This window comes from Chiloscyllium plagiosum, unplaced genomic scaffold (assembly GCF_037043375.1).
Source record: "Chiloscyllium plagiosum isolate Xiang-an unplaced genomic scaffold, Cpla_swu_hap1 HiC_scaffold_27, whole genome shotgun sequence".
Lineage (NCBI taxonomy): Eukaryota > Metazoa > Chordata > Chondrichthyes > Orectolobiformes > Hemiscylliidae > Chiloscyllium > Chiloscyllium plagiosum.
In genome coordinates this window covers 8982684-8995035 of record NW_028270165.1, presented here as the reverse complement: position 1 = coordinate 8995035, position 12352 = coordinate 8982684, and positions in this window count along the sequence as shown.

Here is a 12352-nt window from a genome sequence, read left to right as displayed (position 1 = left end):
TTGGCAGGAGAACAAAAATTGGAAGTTTACTTAAATATTGATCCTCTCGTTTATCTCTCTCAAAAGGCAATTGTTTGGTCCATCAAATTTGTAATGGATCTTTTATAGAGTCATAGAGATGTACAGCACAGTATTCTTCCAGTAACAGAGTGACCAGAAGTGTACTCAGTACTCTAGAAGTGGCCTCACCAACATCCTGTACAACCTCAACATGATGGGCCAACTCCTATACGCAGTGGGGGGAACAATAAATGCAATGGTGCTAAATGCCTTCTTAACCACCCTGTCCACCAATGATGCAACTTTCAAAGAACTATGTATCTGAATGCCCCTCCACCTCAATGTTTCTCTGTTTCACAACATGATCCAGGGCCCTACCATTAACTGTACAAGTCCTGCCCTTCCTTGTTTTAAGAAAATGCAAGCCGTCACTTTTATTCATACCTCTCAGCTAACCGACGAAGGAGCAGCGTTCCGAAAGCAAGTGATTCCAAATAAACCTGTTGGATTATAACCTGGTGTTGTGTGAATTTTAACTTTGTACACCCCAGTCCAATACCAGCTACTCCACATTGTTTCTAGTGAATACAGCCCACATTGCCCAGTGCTGCCAGTAAACTTTAAAATGCTGATGTAACAACACATTACCTGCAGTCCTGAAAAGTTTACAATTTCTAACAATACTAGCTCCTCATTCACTGCTCCATCTGATACACGACATTGGAAACTTTGTGCAGAAGGCTGAAAGAAATGAGCAGCTTTAAAACAAAAACCTCTTGGAGCTCAAAGCTTTTAATGAGAGCTTGAGCCCGGCGATACGTTCAGGTAACCTTTACTGTGACAACTTTGTTACAGCTTCAGATTCCCCCCAGTAAAAAGGCATAGAAAACGTAGCTGCTTTTTAAACAACTCTGGGTCAAAGCGCGCAAACACCATCCCACCTCACTTCCCTTACTATTGGTAACCACCAAGTTGTCCCTTTGTAATTGGATCCTTGGTACAACCTTAATCCAAAGGAAGTGTTGCCTCAGTCAGCAATTTCAACCCAGACCCTGTCTCCATGTAAGATTCTCCCAGCCCATCTGCTGGGGGAGGGTGGTTGGAGAGTTGGGGCAGTAGAGAGTCAACAAGACTGCTGTGGGTTTGGAGTCACCTGTTGGTGAGACCAGGTAAAGGATACAGCTAGGGTGGAACAAGCAAATATCCACAGAGCTGCTTTTGAGGCGATGAGCCAAGAGTTTGGAAATGAGACTAGAACAGTGAGGGGCTTTAAATCGTGATCGAAATGAAGCAGGCACCTGAGGATTAATGTGTTTTATTTCCCAATGCAAGATACTGCTTCACAAAGTTGGGACAATGGAAGAAGCAATGATGGTGATTATCTTTGGCTGTTCACCTTGTGAATGTTCCCATTGCTGCGCATGTCCGTATAACGTCAGAACTCTGCAGCATGGGAGCGCAATGGATGACGCATCTGACTCCACCTACCTGTTTGAAATGCAGCTCACAGCTTCTTCACACACCCCAATTAATCTTTCTCATTGTCCTGAAGCCGGCATACGGTTTGAATTCCCGATCTGCAGGAACGAGACTCTTTTCACTGTCTCGCGTCAGTAAGTGTCCCTGAGAACATCAAAGGCACGTCACAGCGCTGTCAGAGGAGGGGAAGCTGAAATAGGCTGACAAGCCCAATACTCACCTTTCCTGTGGGAAACATTCCATGAGAAATATTAGGCCTCTAGTTGTGGCCGAACATTTACGTTGCTGCCTTAGACACCCTGTGGGGTTTCCCCGCCCAGGGTGGTAACCTGCTGACTATGCTTTCTTCGCTGGCGATTTTAAATGACTTCCTGTTGGTTGCATTATCGCTCAAACTTCACAAAACCCGTCTCAATAAAGTCCCGTTTTCTCACGTCTGGGAATTTATTGCCATGCAGGAAACTCGTGTTCTGAACAAAAACCATAGCACACTCAAAACGTCAGCTCTGTTTACCTTTCCACAGATGCTGCTCGACCCGTTGGCTTTCTGCAGTATTCGCTGTGTTTGTTCTTCACAAATGCTGCTTCCCATTAAAAAACTTCAATCCCTGTCCTCTGGTAACTGATCCTAGTCAGTGGCAATAGGTTCTTCTGATCATGAACCTGTCCATTCCCAGCACTTCTTCTACCAGCATTGCCAACAGCCCCTGGATATCTCCAGTTAACCTTCTTTGCTCCAAAGAGAACATTCCCAAAATGGAAATACCTCATGGCTGGACATGATGCAAGTGTTACAATCGGGAAGAGATTTTAGCAAAATATTGTCAGTTAGCAGGTGGAAATATGTTCATGAAATAAAACAGAAATCCCAGTCTCCAGCTTTGTGAATCTTCAGAAACGCTTTGGGAAATGGAATTAGAGGAGAATGAAGGAATGAACTGTCCGACTGAGCAGAGACAGTCCAGACACCGCCCCCTTTTTAAGAGGCCGGGAGATTGACTCTATTATTCTCGGGCCATGAACTGATCTGAGACATTGATAAAATTCTCGTTCCTGCACATCAGGAATTCAAACGCCTTCCGGCTCCGGGTCACTGTGAAAAGTCGGGAACAGGCAAGACACGGAAAGGCTCAAAGGGCGATGGCCCCGGTGTCGGAGGGCGAGTTCCTAGTTATGTTGGAGAGGACAATGTTCATGCTGGGCACGACAGACAGAATTATGCATTGACGAACAGCCTCCTCTAACAGACTGTGCAAGCTGTGCGTTTGCGTATCTCTATATCGCAATTGGTCAGCCCGTTCGGCTGTTAACCGGAAGGTTGGTAATTCGAAACCACCCAGGGTTGGAGTGTTTGTTGCTCTCGCTCCTACCGCTTTCTTGGCTGCGAAGGTGTCAGTTTTTAATGGTGTCAGGAAAATGTTTCCCAAACGGAAATCTTCTCCACTGAGGAAGCACAAAGGGGTTTCTGAATTGATTGAATTTCTAACGTAAAGGACTACGAATGCTGAGAATCCGAGACAGAGAGAGAAACGGCTGGAGAAACTCAGCAGGTTTGGCTGTACCTGGATGAGGAAAAAGGAGTTCTGAAAAGTTGTCTCTGATTCTCTTTCCACAGATGCTGCCTGACCCGCTGAGTTGCTCCTGCAATTCCTGGTTTTGTTTCTAACTGAACGTCCGTTTCATCTTTCGGGATGAAACACCCAGACTCGCCATTTGCAGATATTTAACCCTTTCGAAACCTGTGGAGTGATTGGATTCAAACAAACTCTGCAATGATTCACTCTTTCTCAGCTCCACAGGCAGAGAGACCTGGGAAATGAAGCTGTCAGTGTGGTTCTGTATTGGTGGGCCGAGTGGTGAATGCGATGGACATGAAATCCATTGCGGGTTCCCCACGCAGGTGTGAACCCTGCCGACTACAGTTGAGAACTGTCGTCAAAAGGAAAGGGAGATTGCTCCGCGGCTTTTTTAAAGATGCAAATCAGTGGAGGGGTTGAAATATTTCAATCACGTTGAGACTGGTCGGGAATCTGCAACCCACTGCCTGTCAGGGTGGAACAAGCAGATACCCACAGAGCTGCTTTTGAGGATATGAGCCAAGTGTTTGGAAATGAGACTAGAACAGTGAGGGGCGTGAAGTCGTGATCGAAATGAAGCAGGTACCGAAGGACAAAGGTGTTTTATTTCCCAATGAAAGATACTGCTTCACAAAGTTGGTACAATGGAAGGGAAGCAGTGACGGTGATTATCTTTGGCTGTTCACCTTGTGAATGTTCCCATTGCTGCGCATGTCCGTATAACGTCAGAACTCTGCAGCATGGCGGCGTCAGATACGCACAGGGCCGGGGGTGCAATGGATGACGCATCTGACTCCACCTACATGTTTGAAATGCAGCTCACAGCTTCTTCACACACCCCAATTAATCTTTCTCATTGTCCTGAAGCCGGCATACGGTTTGAATTCCTGATCTGCAGGAACGAGACTCTTTTCACTGTCTCGCGTCAGTAAGTGTCCCTGAGAACATCAGAGTCACGTCACAGCGCTGTCAGAGGAGGGGAAGCTGAAAGAGCCCCACACGCTGCTCACGGGCACATTTCACTTTCCCCAACTCACCGCCCCAACCACTGCGGCTTCTGGGAGTGGAAAGGGAACAAACACCAAAACCCAGTCTCAGTTTTGTAAATCTTCAGGAAATAAGAAAGCTGTTCATCCCTTTGGATCTTCCATCCTGGGCTGACAGCGTTGATTTTAAATGGCTGTCCAGTCAGTGCCGATTCGTTTTGGCTGAAAAAAATATTCCTTATCTCATCCTAGCATTTCTTGCCACAGAGAACTGTGCGGCAGAGTTCATGTATATATTTCCTTGTATGGTATTTTGTAAATAACATTTGTTTGCTGGTTGTTTGTATCGGGTATTTCAGGTTCATTAGCCGCTGTTTAAGTGTGTTGGTAGGTTTGTGGGCTACCATGATGCTGAGAGCGTTGAGTTGTCTGGACATCATTTCACAGATGTCTTTAATGTAAAGTAATGTGGCTAGGGTTTCTGCACACGTTGCGTCTGCTTGTGTCAATTTGTTGATGTGAAATCGGCACACTGGGTTTATTGGTTCGGCAAAAGTGCGGATTGCAGATGCTGGAAACCAGAGTTTAGATCAGAGTGGTGCTGGAAAAGCACAGCAGGTCAAACAGCTTCCGAGGAGCAGGAAAATCGCCGTTTCGGGCAAAAGCCCTTCATCAGGAATAGAGGCAGGACGCCTCCAGGGTGGAGAGATAAATTGGTGGGGGTGGGGGTGGGGGGGGGAGCTGAGCAGAAGGTAGCAAAGAGTACAATAGGTGAATGGGGGTGGGGGTGGAGGTGGCAGGTCAGAAAGGAGGGTGGAGCGGATAGGTGGTCAGGGAGATTGGCAGGTAGGACAGGTCAGCTGTAAGGTTGGAACTGAGGTAAGGTGGGGGGAGGGGAAATGAGGAAACTGGTGAAGTCCACATTGATGTCCTGGGGGTTGAATGTATCCGAGGCGGAAGATGCGGCGTTCTTCCTCCATGCATCGGGTGGGGAGGGAGCGGCGATGGAGAAGGCCTCGGACCTGCATGTCCTCGTCAGAGTGGGAGGGAGGTGGGGGGAAATGTTGGGCCATAGGGCGATGGGGTTGATTGGTGCGGTTGTCCTGGAGATGTTCCCTCAAGTGCTGTGACTTTGCTCTGCGAGGAGTCTCCAGTCTCCCCAATGTAGAGGAGACCGCACCGGGAGCAATGGGTACAAGTAATGATATTGGTGGATGCACAGGTGAAAGCCTTCGATATACCGCAGCTCGGGTTCGATTTTCGGGCAGGTAAGTCATTTCCAGCAGATCTGACAGCATGCATTGACATTTCCCTGGTGGTCTAGTGGTTAGGATTCGGCGCTCTCGCCGCCGCGGCCCGGGTTCGATTCCTTCAGGGAAGCAATTTTCTGTGGGTTTTGTTGGCTACCCGTTCTTCTTAAATGCGCTGTCCAGTTATTGATTGGTCTTCGAAGTTCCTGGGTGCTCCAGTGTGTCGTGTCTCGTTGAAATAGTGTCCTGATTCAGATTTGTTTGTATGTGTAGGGATGATTGCTTCTGTAGCTAAGTTCTTGGTTCGCGTGCGTTGTTTTCCTGTAGAGGCTGTTTTGAATTTACCATTGACTGTTCGCTCTACTGTGACATCGAGAAATGGCACTTTGTTGTTGTTCTCCTCTTTTGTGAATTTTATGCCCGTAAGGATATTGTTGATGGTGTTGTAGGTTTCCTCTAATTTGTTTCATTTTTTGATAACAAAAGTGTCATCACTGTAGCGGACCCAAAGTTTGGGTTGGATCGTTGGAAGGGCTGTTTGTTCGAGTCTCTGCCTTATTGCTTCTGCTGGGAATCCTGATACTGGTGGTTTCATGGGTGTTCCGTTGATTTGTTTGTAGGGCTTGTTACTGAATATGAAGTGGGTGATAAGACACAGTTCCACGAGCTGGATAGTGCTATCTTTGCTGATGAAGTTGGTGCTGTGTTTGTGACTTTGGTTCTTCGAGTAGTGTCTTCAGTTTTCTTTGGCCACGTTGGTGTTAATGGATGTGAACAGGGCTGTTATGTCAAAGGACATCATTATTCCATCCTCTTCGATCTTGGTGTCTTTGGTGTTCAGGAATTCTTGGATGGAGTAAATGGAGTGACGTGAATCTTCGACTTGGTGTTTTAGTCTTCAGTGGAGGCCTTTGACTAGTCTGTATATTGGTGTTCCAAGTAGTGAGAGACTATGGCCTGAGGGGGGCTCCTGGTTTGAAGAGGAGGAGAACAACAACAAAGTGCCATTCTTAGGTGTCACAGTAGAGCGAACAGTCAATGGGGAACTTCAAACTAGCGTCGACAGAAAAACAACGCACGCAAACCAAGTGCTTAACCACAGAAGCAATCATCCCAACACCCACAAACGAAGCTGCATCAGGACATTATATCATCGAGTCACTACACACGGCAGCACAGAGAAACTACGAAGAGCACAAGAGAAATACGTATATAGTGTATTTAAGGAGAACGGATACCCAATAAACCCAGTCCGCTGATTTCTCATTGATGCTTCCAAGCTGGCTCTCAAAAATTCGGTTTGGCCCTCCATTCTTTCCTGCTTGTTTTTTGTGGGTTTCGAAAGCTTTCCCAATCCTCTGACTGAGTATTGGAGTTTGGAAGTTATGTTGTGGCTGTACAGGACATTGGTTAGACCACTTTGGAATATTGTGTGCAATTCTGGTCTCCCTCCTATCAGAAGCATATTGTGAAATTTGAAAGGGTTCTGAAGCACCAATGGTTCCGCAGAGGGGAAGAGGCCCTTCTGCTGCCCTGAGTGCGGGAAGACCTTCAGTGATTCCTCTGCCCTGCTGACGTACCAGTTGGTCCACACCAGGGAAGGCCGTTCTCCGGCCCCAAGTGCGAGATGGCCTTCAGCAGTTCTTCCCACCTGCTGAGACACCAGTGGGTCCACACCGAGGAGAGGCCATTCTTCTGCCCAGATGTCACAGTGCAGGAAGGGCTTTGCTCTTTCCTCCGACCTGCTGGCCCATTGGTGGGTCCACATTGGGGAGAGGTCGTTCAGTTGCCCTAAGTGCAGGAAGGCCTTCAGCAATTCCTCAGCCCTGCTGAGGCACCAGTCCGTCCACACCGTGGAGAGACCCTTCAGCTGGCACGACTGTGGGAAGAGGTTCATGTTTTCCTGCAACTTGTGGAAGCACCAGCGGGGGCACCAGCGCTCCCAGCAACCAGATCCCACCGGTGACACTGCCTTCGGTCACACCCCAGGACTGAACCTCTGCCAGTTCTGACAGTGGGTGCAGTGGGAGAGTAGGTGGGCTATTTTTGTTTTCTGCTGGACTGCAAATGCCTCCCCTACACCCCACAACCACAACCCCATGGTGCCTCATGGTTAGCACTGCTGCCTCATGGCACCGGAACCCAGGATCAATTCCACCCTAGGGGGTCTGTGTGCAATATACGGAGGGTAGAAAAATGGATCTGAGTAGGTTACTCTTCGGAAGATCAGTGCAGATGTGTTGGGCTGAAGGACCTGGTTCCACATTGTAGGAGTTCTACGATACAATGAGCTTTGCTTTCAATGGACACTGCAGCTCATTGAGCCCGGGACTGCACATTGCCAATGAAATGTTCCAGAGAAACCTAAGACCGCAAGACCATCGGAGCAGAAGTTAGTCCATTCGGCCCGTCAAGTCTTCTCTGCCATTCTTTAGTGACAAAAGTAGTGTAGATGAGATTAGCTACAGTGTGGAAACAGGCAATTTGTCCCAACAAGTCCACCCCGACCCTCCGAAGACTAACCCATCCACACCCGTTTCGCTTTGACGAATGTACCGAACTCTATGGGCAATTAAGCATTGCCAATCCACATGACCTGCACATCTTTGGTTTATGGAAGAAAACAGGATCATCCAGAGAAAACCCACGCAGACACTGGGAGAAAGTGCAAACTCCTCACAGACAGCCACCCAAGGCTGGAATCAAACCTGGGTCCACGGCACTATGAGGCTGCAGTGGTAACACTGAGCCACTACATGTTGCAACCCGGAGCAGGCAAGCAGGAGGTTGGGAGAATACAGCAAGCCAGGCAGCACCAGGATGTGGAGTAGTCAGCGTTTTGGGTATTAACCTTTCTTCAGGACTGAAACGCTAACTTCTCTATGAGAAACGATTTACGGGAATATTGCTGAGGGTTGGAGGGTTTGAGCTACAGGGAGAGGCTGAATAGGATGGGGCTGTTTTCACTGGAGCATCGGAGGCAGAGGAGTGACCCAAGAGAAGTTACAAAATTATGAGGGATATTGACAGGGTAATAGACAAGGTCTTTTCCCTGGGATGGGGGAGTCCAGAACTAGAGGGCATAGGTTTAGAGTAAGAGGCGAAATATATTAAAGGGACAACGTCTTCATGCAGAGGGTGGTATATATATGAAATAAGCTGCCAGCGTATATAGGTCAGGTGCTGTCAAATGGGACTCGATTAATTTAGGATATCAGCTCAACATGGACAAGTTGGACAGAAGGGTCTGTTTCCATGCTGTTTGTGTCTCTGACTACTGGTCCTGAAGTAAGTTTAAAAGAGAGTCCAAGTAAATTTGAATAGTTCAATCTTGTTGAGCTCACCTCCTGAAAAGTTTCAAATGAATCCCTCTGAGAGATACTGTTTAAACATGCTGAGTTGCACAAAGTATCCCATCAAGTTCAAAACAAACCCAGAGTTGAAGAAGTCAGAAGTCAGAACACCAAGGGGACCAAAACTGATCACAATATTCCAGGTGCAGCCTCATCAAAGTCCTGTATAACTACAACATAACTTGCCAACATCTATACTCAATTCCCTAATTGATGATGGCCAGTGTGCTGAAACCTTTCTTCACTGCCTTGTGTATCGATGTTATCAGAGATATAGGACCTACTTTAAACTGATCCACAATCCAGCTTCTGGGAGCACAGAAGCAGAGTAGTGCTGCGTGAGTGTGCTGGGCAGATGAACCAGAGATCGATGGGTCAAAACCATGTGACGCTATTGCTCAATGTCTCCGTAAGCTGCTTTCATTTACAAAGGTGGTCTGTTCTGTGTCTTGCCTTTGCATCTGCTTCCCAAAGCTTCTTCAGTGGAGGAGTGGCAGCTGGAGCCCAGGAGTTCAACGACCCCCCGGAGCTGAAGGAAGGTCCAAGCTCCAAGAAGCCGGCGGTAAGGCTGGAGGCTGGGTTTGATCAAGGATTGTATTTTTAACTCATTTAAATGGTATCTACTGTATGGGGTTATGGTTTACATTAAAACCGGAGGATCATATCAGAGTGTTTATATTTAGCAGTGCTAGTTGATAAAATACACTCTCTGGAGGAGCACCTTCTATGATGCTGCATTTCGTGCCTTAATGCACTTCTCCCATTTCTTATCTCCCATCTTGATTTTATATTTTTTGGTCAAATTTAATTTCATATTAATCAGACTTGGTATTCACTGTGTGCTATTAATTTGTTTCTTCGAATATTGTAAGTCAAAATTAATGCTGTAATTTCATTTCTGGTGTCAGAGTTTGACATTGAATGTGCAGATGTGAATTCCAGTAAGCTGTGAAAATACATCAAGAACTTGTGGATTTTAACAAAAACAGCAGTTCACTGATATTCATGGCATTGTCTCATTTGGGAGTGATGATTCAAATCTGACCAACAAACCGTTTCATGCAGTCACCCAATTTAATTAAAATATTCTTTAATTTAATTAAAGAAAATAACTCTGGAAGGCTAAGATTTATGCAATCTATTTATAAGATTATTTCCACTGCAGGCAATATGGTCTCATCCACATTGGGGAAACTGGACGCCAACTAGCGGAATGTTTCAGGGAACAACTCTGGGACAATAAAACCAAACGACCGACGGCCCTGTGTCTGAACAGTTTAACTCCCCCCTCCCATTCCACCAAGGACATGCAAGCCCTGGATCTCCTACACTGCCAAACTCTTGCAACCCGACGCTTGTAGGAAAAACGCCTCATCATCTGCCTTGGGACCCTCCAACCACATGGGATCAATATCGATTTCATCAGTTTCCTAATTCCCTCTCCCCCACCTTGTCCAAGATCCAACCTTCCAATTCGACACCAACCTCTTGACCTGTCATACCTGTCCACCTTGCTTCTCACCTATTTGCTCCACTCTCATCTCTGACGTATCACCATCAATCCCTACCTCTATCTATCTATTGCACTCCCAGCTGCCTTCCCTCCAGCCCCACTTCCTTCCCAGTTATCTCTCAGCCCCCTTGGGCCACCCTTTATTCCTGATGAAGAGCTTATGCTCTAAACCAAGACTGTGATGAAGCAACATCCTCAACAAATAGGAAATAGCTCCCAAGTCAGATTTCATTCCCTCTTCTGTTTCCCCATTCTTTCAGAAATAAGAAATGTCTTTTTTCACCATTACTTCAGCCAGCTTTAAAGAATCATTTCAACCTGTTTTTTTAACAATTGTGGAGGTGACCAAAAGCAAACATTTCACTCCTCTTCAATGTCCCATTTCTCCTCCTATGAGCCATTTTGTCATGTTGTCTCTGTTACAAGCAGCCGAGTGCACTTGGTTTCTGAATTGAAATTTGGCCGTTGAAGTGAACAGGATTAATATTTATCGATGGCTAGCTGTGTTTGCACTAACTGTAATCATCCACCAATATGATGTCTTTTGTTCCACCAAAACTGGAAACAATGATCTGTGTTTATATTAGGATGTAGAAAGTCATCCCAGCGATCTTCACGTTATTATAGTTTACTGAGGCCATAACAGCGTTCTGTGGCAGTTTGATGTGACTAAAACTTGGATGGAAAGAATGTAGATTGATGAGAAGTCGAAATGGCAGAGTCTCTGGCCACAATCGATCTGTCTGGCTTGATTATATGAGTGGCGGCTCTTCAAGAGCAACTTCCACTCCATCACTTCAACCAGCAAGAGGAGATAATTGTGAACACAACATTCCAACTGTGACATATACGCATTGCTTCGATGTTATTGATCAAAATCCTGGAACTCACTCCTGAACCTTTATTATAGGCCACATCATATTTGTGAAGCAATTTAAGAGGCAGCTCACCACCACTTTTTCAAGGACAGTTTGGAAAGATTTGCTGGCAGAGCCAATGATATTCGCACAATATCGAGGACCGTCTAATCGTATGGATAGATGCTTGGCTAACCAATAATGCAGTAGGGATAAGGGGCATGTTCAGGATCGCAACTCGTAACGAGCAATGTGCCACAGGGATCAGGGCTGGGGCCAAAATTATTTACAATATGGATATGAATTACTTGGAAACATGAAGTGAATGTACTATTGCCAAGACTGCAGTAGAGACAGTTGATTGGAATGCAGGTGGTGAGGATGACATGGAGAGGGATATCGACAGGTTAAGCAAATGAGCAAACCCTTAGCAGATGGAATAGAATGTGGGAAAATGAGGTTGTGCACTTTGACAGCAGGAAATGTGCTGAATGTTAAATGGAGAAAGTTGCTGAATAGGAGGATTTGGAAGCATCTATGAACTCTTCATCTAAGTTCAGTGAGTAATAGGGAAGGCAAAAGGGAGATTGGCATTTAAATGGAGTATAAAAGTAGGGAGGTTATTGTGAACCTCCGCCTGGAGGTTTTGATTGAAAGTGCAGTGAAGATTCAACCAGCTGACAGTGGATCTGAATCACATGTAGATCAGACAAGGTTCGGACAGCAGGAAACCAGATAAGTTTTTAAAACAAACCACAACGATTTCATCATTAGACTCTTAATTCCAGATTTATATTGAATTCAGATTCCACCATCTGCCGTGGCAGGTTTTGAACCCAAATCCCCAGAACATTAACTGGCTGAATAGTCTGGTGACAATAAAGTCGGCCATCGCCTCCCCAGGACACATTGGCTTATTGTGTTTAGAGGTAACAAAGGAGCGAGAGGTTGCAGCAGCTGCGACGTTGTTGATATTACACAAGGGAACATCAGGACTCTCAGTAATGGCACAAACTGAAGTCAGTGTCCTGTCTCAGAGGGAAGGGCTCGGGAATCATAAAAAATAGAAACAGGAATACGCCATTCAGCCCCTTGAGCCTGCTCCTCCATTCAGTAGGATCGTGGCTGATCTGACATTCCCCACATCCACTTCCCTGCCCTTTTCCTGTAACTGTTCATCCCCCGGCTGTTCACGAATCTATCGATCCTTGTTTTAAATGTGACAAGAAGGATGTCAACAGAGTTACTGGGGTTGGAGGGGGTGTCAGGTCGAACTTGGGGATTAAAACAATGGCTTCACCCTTCACAATATTTAACTAAGGGAATGTTTATGGTTA